The sequence below is a fragment of the Scomber scombrus genome, chromosome 6 (genome assembly GCF_963691925.1).
Source record: "Scomber scombrus chromosome 6, fScoSco1.1, whole genome shotgun sequence".
Classification (NCBI taxonomy): domain Eukaryota; kingdom Metazoa; phylum Chordata; class Actinopteri; order Scombriformes; family Scombridae; genus Scomber; species Scomber scombrus.
Genome location: NC_084975.1, coordinates 18,032,032 through 18,044,720, shown reverse-complemented (window position 1 = coordinate 18,044,720; position 12,689 = coordinate 18,032,032). Strand labels below are relative to the sequence as shown.

The window sequence follows — 12,689 nt, the reverse complement described above, 5'->3', positions numbered from 1 at the left end:
TAATTAACCCATTAGTCAACAGATAGTCATTTTTGGCTTTATTTATTTATTTTTGTCAGGAACTGGCAGAGAGGCCGACAGGAAACAGGGACAGAGAGGGGAATGAGCTGCAGCATAGGTCCCCGGCCGGATTCGAACCAGGGACGCTGCGATTACGTAGCATGTGCTACTCGACCACCAGGGCACTCTGTTGCAGTCATTTTTCAAGCAAAATTGCTTAATGTTTTTTTGGTTCCAGCTTCTCTACTGTGAAGATTTGCTGTTTTTCTTTTTTCATAGAAAGTTGGATATCTTTAGTTTATGGACTGTGGGTTGGACAAAACAAGCAAATTGAAGAAAACACTGAGCTCTAAAAATGTATTTGTTTTTTTAATATTTCAATAACTATACGATTCATCCAGATGATTATCCGTATATGCAGCTCTCATGTAATGTTTTAATATATTAAACTGAGTTATTTCTGTCTTCAACAATCTGTTGTGCTTTTGTTAACATGTAATATAGTTCACTCATTACACTGCATTATCTTTAAACATGTTGACATTCCTCAAGATAAGCTTGTTAGGATTGCACTGAAAGCTGGCATAACTTGCTAGGGTTGCCAAACATCTGCAACATTACAATTAATCTCACAGGCAGCCGTGTGTCTTTTTGGAAACATAGAGAGTAATTTTGTTGGATTTCAAACTTCAGAATTTGAATGTGAAACAGCACTAGCTCCTCTCTCACACTCAGACATTAGAAGTGGCCATATTGGTGCATCTGCCGCGGTTTTATATAGTTAAAAAAAACCCTCTGAAAGCCTTGAAGAGGTGAGCTTTTTGAAGTGAAGTAATGACTCATTTGAGCAAAAGATTTTCCAATTTGATCTGAAGTTGATGTTCTCCCATCAGAGCAACATGAGCGGTGGCTAATAGAAAGAGCTTCTTTAGGTTTTGTGTCAGAGCTACTTCTTTAGTATTTTGAATAAAAATGCAAACACCGTCATGAGAAAGCAACAAAAGGTCCTGATATCAGAATACCTAAACAAACTGAAGATGCATCGTGTTTTTGATGATATATTAGTTTTTTTTCAAAAGCTTTGACAGCTGCTCTCTGTGCCTAGATTAAATTTCACTGTATTCAACAACTCACACACCTTTAAAAAAGCAACACCTTCATAGTCGTCCGAGTGATTCTGGTTCATTTAAGCAGACAAGAACTTGAAACTGGTATGAACCTGTGAGCTGTTGAGGGCTTCATCTTACTCAAGAGTCACTCAGAAGGAAAGTTAATTTGGTTTTCAATCATCTGGCTCCTGTGACCACACGGCACACAATGGTCCATTATCAGTTACTCTGCGGAGGCTCTGATTCCAAAGGGGTGTGTGCGTGTGTGTGTGTGAGAGAGAGAGAGAGAGAGAGAGAGAGAGAGAGAGAGAGAGAGTTAAATGAGTGCATTGACAGCTTGACTACATTTGAAAAAGCTAATGTTAAAGTGTACTACATTATAAATACAAAGTACATTAAAAAAATATTATTATAAAATATGGTACAGTTAATGTTTTAAAACTTTTTTCTCTTAAATAAAAACTTACATGACCCAAATACAAAAAAGCACATTCCTTAAAAAAAAAAAAAAAAAAAAAGAGATCGGAAACCAAGTTACGTACAAGGAAGTGCAGCTTCCCGCAGGCCTCACCCAGCGACTATTTTCTGCAAAGTGATCATACTGCAAGTTGTTTTCAGATCATGAATTATTCAAACTGGTCGTGTCAATGACACAATTTATGTCTGTCTAACAGAATTAGTTGTATCCTCAGTTACTGGGAGGCTATGTCAGCAGGTGGGATCAGATTACCCTTTCACCTCTCCTCTCTGGAGACCACATCCACTGTCACAGGACACACAGGAGTGTGAAATCTGCAGCTAGAGCTGAGGCCTCAGAAACCTGAGCCTGATCCCTGTGCTCTGGACTGGAGGGAGTAGCGTTCAGAAACATTATCATTCAGGGTTGGGAATAAGTAGACACAGGTCTTTTAAAAGCCAGCCTGAACTATTCTTGACAGCAGCGTTTAGTCCTGTCTACTTGTTTTTGCATACCGCTGCATGTTTACGAGGATCAGAGAACGACCTGCCAAGTTGTGTAACAGGCGTTTAAGGAGCAGCAGAGAAGAAGACAGTTGATTCATGTGTGAATATACAGCACATGGCTGGGGTTGCACTGGGTAATGTTAGTTTTTCAGGCCTCATACTGTACATCTGAGCATTAGAGATGGATCCTGCTTTTCCTGCTAATGTCACGCGTTTTGCCGGCGTACTAAAAATGTGACACCATCACCAAATGATTCACTGCACAGCTTTTACAATGCATGAACACACTGCAGCTTGTCCTCACATACTTTCTCTACTCCTATCTGAAAATATTGCACAATATTCTGAAGGCTGAGTATTATATAACAGTGCACGACGTATAACAATAATGCACACAGTGTCCTGCCTACTGTGCCCTAGTAAAGCCTGGTTCCAGATTAAATGGACTTCACAGAATCCATCTCTGGACTCACTTCTGAAAATTGTTTTTACACTACTGAATCAACGCTGGCGCACACTGGAAGTCTATCAGAGCAAAAGACTGTTCTGCACCGTTTATGCTTTCTTTGAAACGAGCTTAAAGCAAGCTTGATTTCTTTATCAGTGCGGACACAGTGGAATGAGAAACCTGCCTTGGAGTCATTTGAGTCATTTGTTATGTCACAGTTCACAGATAATGTCTCAGACACCATTTGTGAAGCAAAGTCTGAAATGTCTGCCTCGCTCACTCATTTACTATTTCCTGTCCAGTGGAAGAGGAAGTATTCAGACACTTTAGTAAACAACAACACACAGTACTCAATGCAGAAAAATGGCCCCTGTGACTGTTATACTATACTATACTATACTAATATTATTACCATTATTATTACAGATGCATCAGTTTACTGATGTAGTGGGTCGAGGTGGAGCTTGTTTAGATTTCTTTTATGTATTGTTGTATAGCTTTGTCTACAACAATGCATCAGATTTCATAAACTCATCAAATGTTTCCTATGTTAAATCTTAATTTGTACAATAACTATTGCTATCAGGTAGATGTAGTGGAGTAAAGAGGGAAAAAGTCATATATTTGCCTTTTATCAACAATAGAAAAACTTGAACAATCTACATCCATATCAGCACCTCAGGCAGCAGGTCAAACTGTTTACTATGTCTTATTGAAAAGAGGAAGGAAACAGGATATTTTATCATGCCGCAGTTGTCTCATACAGATGTCATCATAGTGAGCTGAACAGGGTTTGGTTTGTAAATAACTCAGCAGTAAAACCCCTCGCTTGCTGTGTTATTTTATATTGATTTTTGTTTTCATTCGGGGGGAACATGCCCACGAATACGTACTGCTCATGACTCACGCAGATCGGGACACATGAGATGAGATGTGATGAATCACTTCTTATTAACCGATGCAGGTACAGCTGCCTCAGTGTTAACTGTACAAACTAAATGTGTCACATCAAAACTTAATGAATCCCACATGAAGTGTGAACCTAAACACTCACACACTCACTGACTGCCTATAGCCTGACAAGAAGCAGCCTTTCACTAAGGATTCAACAGGTGACCTTTGAGACATAATGTCAATACATTCATTAGCTTATATGTTCAAGCAGTAAGAGCCTGCAGTGCTCTCACTGAAGATTTATGCTCAAAACACAGATGAATAATGTGAATAACTGAGAGCTGAGCCTCCATTGTTGTCATCATGAGCATTAAACATAATCGGCATGACTGGCGAGCCATCGAGTGTAATTTGAGAATGAAGCGTGCTGACAGATCTATAAGGTCTACGGTGTCATGTGGGTCACTGGTGATTAGAGCCACGGCAGTGTGCTGCTGCGCTGAGCTCGGCCAACGAGCCCCCAGGGTCTTATTAGTGCAAACAGGAAGCAGAAGCTGGTCAGTGGGGTTAAGATCCCTACGCAAGATCCCAGTGAAACATGAAGCTGCGAGTTAAACTCAGGTCCACGTCCTGAAGCCTAGCTGTCAGTCTGTCTCTGCTGCTTGTGAATAGACTCAAACGATCAAGTGATCAAGTGTACAAACCTGAAGTGTAGCTTTTAAGACTTCCATAAGCTCACTGCTGGAAGGTCATGACATTTAAACAGCTTAAATGAGATACTTTTGTTGTGTTACATATTTGGAGTGGTTTGTTAATTGTTTATATTAAAGAGCAACATCTTAAAAATGTTTTACATTTTAAATTCAATATAACAATCATATTAGTGTTAAAGATGGAATGAGGAACTTTTACATAGAAATGAAGGGCCAGTACATTCAAGTCCATTCGTGCTAAACAAGTTCATACAATGCTGATTAAGACTATCACTGCCAGTAAACCAAAGTTTTTTAATCTGGTGCCTGTGGCGACTTTCCTATGCTGGTGCACCAGTAGTGATGCATTTTACATCATTTTACACCACGTCACGTTGCCAGGGCCGGGACTGGGTCACATAAAAAGTGTCAGGAGTCTGCAGTGATGATGTTGACAGTGTTTGTGTAATTACGCTCACTGCCAGAAGGGGGAGACAAAAGCTCCACACTGCAGGTTTAATATTGGATTTTTGGATTTGGATTTGGATTTGGATTAATTATTATTAACGATGGTGGCTTAATTTGAAGCCGTTTTTATTTTGTTGTCACCTCTTTTGTTCTTTTCACCAAGTGGAAGATGTCACAGTGAATATTTTTCAGATTTAGCAGCTCGTAAGCACAATCTGAACAAAATAATGTGATCTTATTGCTAACATTGGCATGCTAACATCACAATTCACAACTACAATGTTAAAATGCTGATGTTTATACCATTTACCAGATTCACACAACTTTAGTGTGTTAGCATGCTAAGACTTGCCAATTAATACAAAGTACAGCTGAGACTGAGGGGAATATCATTATCATTTCCTGGCCCTCTTAATGAGAAGTCATTAAGATGAATCTTCTGGACAACATCAATGTTTGTGCCAAAAGACTGATATTTCAGTGTGGACCAGAGTTGAGGTCAGACTGACAGAGACTGTCATCACTGGAGCCGTGCCTCTAGCGTGGCTAAGAATTGGCTCATTGGTCAGAGAAGGTCGAGAAACTCTGAATGACCCTGCAATAATAACAAAAAAGTGTCTTGAGTTATAAAAAGTTCTGTTCATCAATGCATAAAGTTCCTTACTTTCAAGCCATCTTGCAGAGAAATGACCCTGCTAGTTGCCCCCTGACCCGAACCAGAGTAAAGGTCAGTGAGAAAAGACAGGGATTTTTTGGTCTTCAGCAGCAGAACAGAGTCTGAGGGGGGATGAGACTGAAGACTGAGCTTAGTCAAAGATGTGAGACATTTGATGAGACAGCTGATCTGACAGGTTCAGGCTTATGTATACAGACTTTGCCCACATGTATAGTAAAGTTTACTGCTGGTCACTAAGGAAACCATGGCTAACAATAAACTCACAATAGCTGGTTAGAAATAATATAGATTTCAGTAAACATATCAAAATGTAGTTGTTATAAATGGTGACAAGAATGAATGTACAGTAATTAAAATGCAAGTATATGCTGGTTTTCTAACTCTGGCACAAGAAGATGACACTCCTGTTAATCATGTGAAAACCTCTGATTGGCTCTGTTGTTTCTCACACTGCAGGGAATAGACATCAATGAGCACAACTAAAAGAATCTGAGTCTTGAAACAAGTCAGACATAAACCTAGTATACAACAATAATTTTCAAGATCATAATTCATCTTCATTTTTTGCCCTCAGCTGCCAAAAAACTCAAAAGCATCTCAGTATTTTAACAAGTAAAATTAAAGAAATGTCTTCAAAGGTATCATGTTTCACAGTGACCTCATGCCACAAATTTCAATCACAAATGACAAGTCCATAATAGAAATCAAACTAATTTACATTTCGTGAAGACACTTGCTGGTTGCCATTCAGAAGACCTTTTATTGTCTGACATTTGTATGACGCAGTTGTATTTCTCGTATTGTGAATGTAAACAGTGCATATTAAAAGGGTTTCCATCGTGCGTTTTTATGAGTGATGTGATAAGGAGCGCTGCCTTTCCCCCTCTTGTGTCATGGGAAGTTATGCAGTCATTATAGATGCATCCGATTCATGTGTTGCAGTTCAGCCAACTTCCTCATTAAGGTGCATGATAGTGCTGCTGACTCACCCTGTTATCTGTCGCGCGGACCCCTCGCTGCTCTGAATGAAAGGAAAAACTCCCTCAGAGGGAAAACAGTGGTCACTTTGACGTCACACTCTCCACTTTAAATGATGGAAAGGCCACGTAACGTAGCTACCTCACTCTTGTTTCTATGGTTACAGCCTCAGATAGCACACTAATATACTGTCATAAATGTGGTGTGCAGCTTATATGATAATACCAAAGCCAAGAGGATTTATGAGCTTGTTTATTTTTTTACAGCGGTGAAAACAGGTCTTTTGCTGTTGTCACTCAGTGTTGTGTCTGTTTTGACTCTTGGATGGACACACAGCACCAGTACAGCCGTGCAAAGGAGCTTAGCTGTAATCCTGGCATTGGTGAGACGTCACAGCTGTTTTTCCTCGCCTGCTGCCGCACCAGTTAATTTGCAGCAAAACAGCCTCCTATTACAGTCAGAGATCTAGAAACTAGCAGTGTAACGTCTTTCAGCTGCTTTCCTCTCCTATTTGTTTTTTATTTCCTCCTCCAGCAATGAGCCAATGAGACTGTGCCTGCAGGGATCATGGGCAACTACTGCCTAGATCCTGGCCGTTGAGCTCCTCAAAAGTGCCCTTATAATCTACAGCAGACTCAAAGGGAGACGCAGGGAGACAATGAATAAAAGAAAACAAACTCAGTAATGCAGCCTGACATACAAGTGGCTAATTAAATTATAGTGAATGTGTTAAGCAAATAATTTTATACTTATGGTGTGTTCAGACAGTATGTGAGTGAATTTTCAGCTTGCGTCATTGGCGTGTATTTGCCTCAAGCAGCCAAAATACCAACTGTGCATTAGCTGTACTATAAGCTAGCTAGCAACGGACGCATTGACCCTGTCTCTGGGAGTTTCTGTTTTTTGGCGGGTTTTGTTCAGTTCAGCCGCTGACTGAACTCAGAACTCCAGAGACTCCGATTTTTTTCTGTTATTTCCCAGATTCATAGTCTCAGGATACAAGCAAAATTGTTCCTCAAGTTGTCCAAAGCAAACTCGTTTATATTCACAAATTTGAGTTGACTTTTTATGTACAGTATCTGCACCACATCTAAAATTGGCTTCACATTCAGTCTAAACACAGTGAGAATGTATATATTTCAGGCCCCCTGACTACTGTCTAATATTCACTCAAATCCAACTTTGGAGAAAAATATCTGTCTCTTACTAGATGTTCAACTTTATTCACAAATGACTGCATATTTGCATCTTTGCTGTTTCATGTGTGGGAGGTGGCTGCTGAAACTGTCTGATGAGACCTGGAAGACTCAACGATACAGCTAATGTGTAGCTGAAGAGCAAAATTGACCAGCTAAAAGTGGCTAAAAGCTGCATAAAGATGTCTGCTAATTCTTATTGGTTTCACCACTTCGGATTACACTTTCACTCCACTTAATGTGAAAAACTAAATAAATTGATGGAGCCTAAAACAATAAATCATCACGTCTGAACACGTCCAACATGTGATGAATAATAAAGATGTTTATACATCTTTTCATGTTAAATTCACACAAATTGAACATAACAATTGAATCACCCTTTTATCGGCAGTGAGCTCCACCTCGGACTCCTCCCTGCAGTGAATGAGTGAATAAACAAAAGAATGAACGCTCAAAGCTGTTCCACAGAACAGCTTTACTCTAACTCACAGGTGAGAACAAGTTTCAGATTCGACCTTATGCAATAATCTGAAATCTCTCAAACGTCTCGGTTTTGATGTGTGCAACCATCTAGATGAATAATTCCTCCAAAAAAAAGAAGAGTTCAAAGCTTTTGGTGTGAGTTAAGTGTGGATGAGAGCAATCTGTTTTACACAGAAATATATCACCAGGGGTCATTATTTAGTATATCAGCCACACTGTTATTTGTAGAAGATACACACGTGGACAAAATTGTTGGTACCCCTCTGTTAATGAAAGAAAAACCCACAATGGTCACTGAAATAACTTGAAACCGACAAAAGTAATAATAAATAAAAATTTACTGAAAATTAACCAATGAAAATCAGACATTGCTTTTGAATTGTGATTGAACAGAATAATTTTAAAAAACAAACTAATTAAACAGGCCTGGACAAAAATGATGGTACCCTTAACTTAATATTTTGTTGCACAACCTTTTGAGGCAATCACTGCAATCAAACGATTTCTGTAACTGTCAATGAGACTTCTGCACATGTCAACAGGTATTTAGGCCCACTCCTCATGAGCAAACTGCTCCAGTCTCAGGTTTGAAGGGTGCCTTCTCCAGACGGCATGTTTCAGCTCCTTCCACAGATGTGGGACCGAGGATTTAGATCCGGGCTCATAGAAGGCCACTTCAGAATAGTCCAATGTCTTGCTCTTAGCCATTTTTGGGTGTTTTTAGCTGTGTGTTTTGGGTCATTATCCTGTTGGAAGACCCATAACCTGCGACTGAGACGAAGCTTTCTGACACTAGGCAGCACATTCCCCTCCAGAATGCCTTGATAGTCTTGAGATTTCATTGTACCCTGCACAGATTCAAGACACCCTGTGCCAGATGCAGCAAAGCAGCCCCAGAACATAACCGAGCCTCCTCCATGTTTCAAAGTAGGGACAGTGTTCTTTTCTTGGTATGCTTAATTTTTGCGTCTGTGAACATAGAGCTGATGTGCCTTGCCCTCCCATGAAGTCCACTTTGGCTCAAACAATGATGGATGGTGCGATCTGACACTGATGTACCTTGACCTTGGAGTTCACCTTTAATTTCTTTGGAGGTTGTTCTGGGCTCTTTGGTTACCATTCGTATTATCCGTCTCAATTTGTCATCAATTTTCCTCCTGAGACCATGTCCAGGGAGGTTGGCTACAGTCCTGTGGACCTTACATTTCTGAATAATATGTGCAACTGTAGTCACAGGAACATCAAGCTGCTTGGAGATGTTCTTATAGCCTTTACCTTTAACATGCTTGTCTATAATTTTTATTTCTAATCTCCTGAGACAACTCTGTCCTTCGCTTCCTGTGGTCCATGTTCAGTGTGGTACACACCATGTCACCAAACAGCACAGTGACTACTTGAAACCCTTGAAATAGGCAGACTGACTGATTACAAGTTTGAAGACACCTGTAATGCTAATTAGAGGGCACACCTTAGTTTAACATTTCCCTATGGTCAAATTATTTTCAATCTTTTCTAGGGGTACCATCATTTTTGTCCAGGCCTGTTTAATTAGTTTGTTTTTTAAAATGATTCTGTTGAACCACAATTCAAAAGCAATATCTGATTTTCATTGGTTAATTTTCAGTACATTTTTATTTATTATTACTTTTGTCGGTTTCAAGTTATTTCAGTTACCATTGTGGGTTTTTCTTTCATTAACAGAGGGGTACCAACAATTTTGTCCACATGTGTATCTTATCTCAGGATTGACTCTAAGTCTATAATCAATCAATATGAACAAGCTGAAGCCTCAGGTGTGCACTGTGTGGTCAAGTGGCAATTTCTCATGCAGTCCTGGGGACCGAGGTTTAGTTTCAGCAGATTCTCGCAAGATGAATGTGAAGCTGTAGTTAATAGCAATGACAGCTCAGTTCTTTCTTTGCACAGACATTATGTCTACTGATTATATAAACCAAATCTCTGCCAGTTTTGGATTTCATTTTTGAACATCAAAGCTTTCTAAGTTACGACAAATTCTGAACGAGGAGCCAAAAATCCTGCTCTCTGAAAGATGAAAGCCTCCTCTTGCGTTACTGTTATACTTCACACACACGTCTGCCTACTTCAATGGACAGACTGTTGCAAGAATACTTTTTTTTGTTTAGATGAGCAATTCAATTCATATTCAGATCAAAGTTTTTTTTTTTTTTTCTAAAAGTGTGATTTGAGCATAAAATATCGGTGGGACATTAATTATCATTCAACAAGGTTGCTGTTTGCCTCCCTCTGTGGTTATGAACATTTCAACATTTGTGACCACAAGCTGCTCATTGCTTTATTTATGACATTCTGGCTGGGGAATAAATGTCATACAGAGATATTGATCAGAAATTAATTTCCCTTCTAAGTCCGAGCTGTCACACATGCATGTGCTGAAACCAGATAACTCTCTCTGATTAAATGTCACCGTTTCTGGAATATCATTTTGCAAATTGAGCACACAACAAACGAACAACAGCTAGATGTGTTTAAAGTAGATGTAACTTTAAAGCAGTTGCTGATGTGCACAGATGCACTTGGCCTTCACTTCTTTAATAATACACGTGTTAAAAGGGTAATTTACAAGCACATACATAATGCGTACATGTCGATTTTTCTGTAGTTGTGCAGTGTTTACCTCAAACAAAAACATCATGATTATCACTCACTGTCCACCCCCTATCATATCGCTGTCAGAGAGAAATATGACTGCCTCAGTGAGTGTGTTCTTTAATCTAACCAAAAGATCTGAGATCCAACTTCCTTTCAGCAGCAGCCGGCTTGGCCTTCCCCTGTAGCACACTGTGAATCAATAGCAGCACACTGAATCCCTGACTTATTAGTCAGGTTGTCACAGAGGAGCAGCCTGCGTCTGCTGGCTGAGTAAAGCAAATGCAGTGGGCCATTAGCACGATCCTTTGGTCTCTCTCTGATGGCCCTGCAGAGGTATGAGACCTGAAGCATCTATCATGAGTCAAACAGCCTTTCTCAGGAGGAAGGGCTTGACTTTACTTGACCAGAGCCAGTGGCAATGGCATAGGTCAGTTTCATCAGAGAGAGCTCAGGAAGCAAACAATGGCAGCCTATTTAGAAGGAATTTCTTCCTTTTTTGCTCATATTGGCAAACAGAGTTGTTTACTTGCACAGATCATGTAATGTTTTGCTATACATGAGGTCACTTGTATTGTCCTTCATCATCTGGAACGACAATATTGAACATCATCACAGTGCAACTAATCCCATCAGTGCTATCAAACAACTGAGATTGTTTCATTTTTAATGAGATCTACAAAGTTAATCCCTAAAGCTTAAACACTGCATCTGATTTTGATTTTGCAACAAGGATGTCTGCGGGAGTCTGTCTGTCATTAACTTTGAGTGGAATATATTGAAAGTCCATTGTGCGTCTGCATGTCTGTGTGCCTGTGATAGACTGCTGCAGACGACTGATGACGGCACGCTGACGTCTCAACGAGATGACTCACGCTCCACATCCACACTGACGGTACCTCTTCATCCCCTCATCACACATGTGTACACACACACACTCTATCTCTCTCTCTCTCTCTCTCTCTCTCTCTCTCTCTCTCTCTCTCTCTCTCTCTCTCTCTCTCTCTCTCTCTCTCTCTCTCTCACACACACACACAGGCACTTGTCACTCTGCAGCAGATCTCCTTCCTCCAGTTTTCCAGGCAGCACCTCGTCACCTCACATCGCTCCACAGCAGCAGCATCTCACTGCTGTACAACCAGCACAAAGCTTATTTTCTCAGACATATTGTTGTCTCTTCTCCTGCCAGATTACATGATACATTCAGCATGATAACCTGAATTGAGTGTGTGTATTGTATAGTCCAACTGATACTGGATTTTTGAAGCTGTTACTGGTATTGGTTTTTTTCACTACCCCTAACATAAATAAACATTTTAATAAGGTTTCCTTAAACAATGATTTTGGCAATTTTCTATATTTTTCTTAATCTCAACAAATCTCATGTGCAGAGCCAAACAAACAATGAACTCATCTCTGTTTACACAGCTTTTTGGATGACAACAGAGGTCTACAGCACAGAGGAATACAGTGTTGGGGAAGCTACTTTGCAAGCGTAGCTTGTACTACATGTAGTTCAGCCTGGCAGTAGTTTGTAAATCTACAGCTATAAAAAAGTAGCTTTAGCAACTACTTATACTCATTATACTCATTTAACTCAGCGTTAAATAAATCAACATGTGGTGTATATGAAACAAAATATAATAGCCTACAAAACATTCACATGCCAGCAGAAATATGCCTCTCAACTCAGTTTTATTTTTTTAAAGAAAAAAAGCTGACATTTTTGGTCAACATACTGTAGGTTCACCATAGACATGATGGGTAATCTATAGACATGTTGGGTAATATAAAGAGAAAATGAAAATCCTATCCCAATACCCACTTGTACATCAGAAATGTAAATCAGTCAACAAAAAGATTTAATAAAAAATACAAATATAAACATATTATAGATTGATGTGTCTTGAACAACAATGTTGGCATGTCATGACATGATTCATGCCTTTTTTCAAAGAGAGTTCTGGAACACAATAATGATAAAATAAAATGTATATTAAAATATTTCATGTTATTGGCCGAAAATGTAGTTTGTAAATTGAGTAGTTAAACTACAAAAAAATGACCCAAAAAGTAGTTGAAATACTTGACGCAGCACAAAATATGAATGTAGTTTAACTACCAGCAAGTTACAGCATATTGTAGTTAAGC

The 12,689-nt window shown here is 39.4% G+C and overlaps 1 protein-coding gene across 1 annotated transcript in view; it reads right to left on the bottom strand.

The window, feature by feature from the left end:
* fkbp16 (FKBP prolyl isomerase 16) overlaps positions 1–12,689 on the bottom strand; it is a 33,602-nt gene that overhangs the window by 6,811 nt on the left and 14,102 nt on the right. The gene's annotated exons all lie outside the window — the stretch shown is intronic.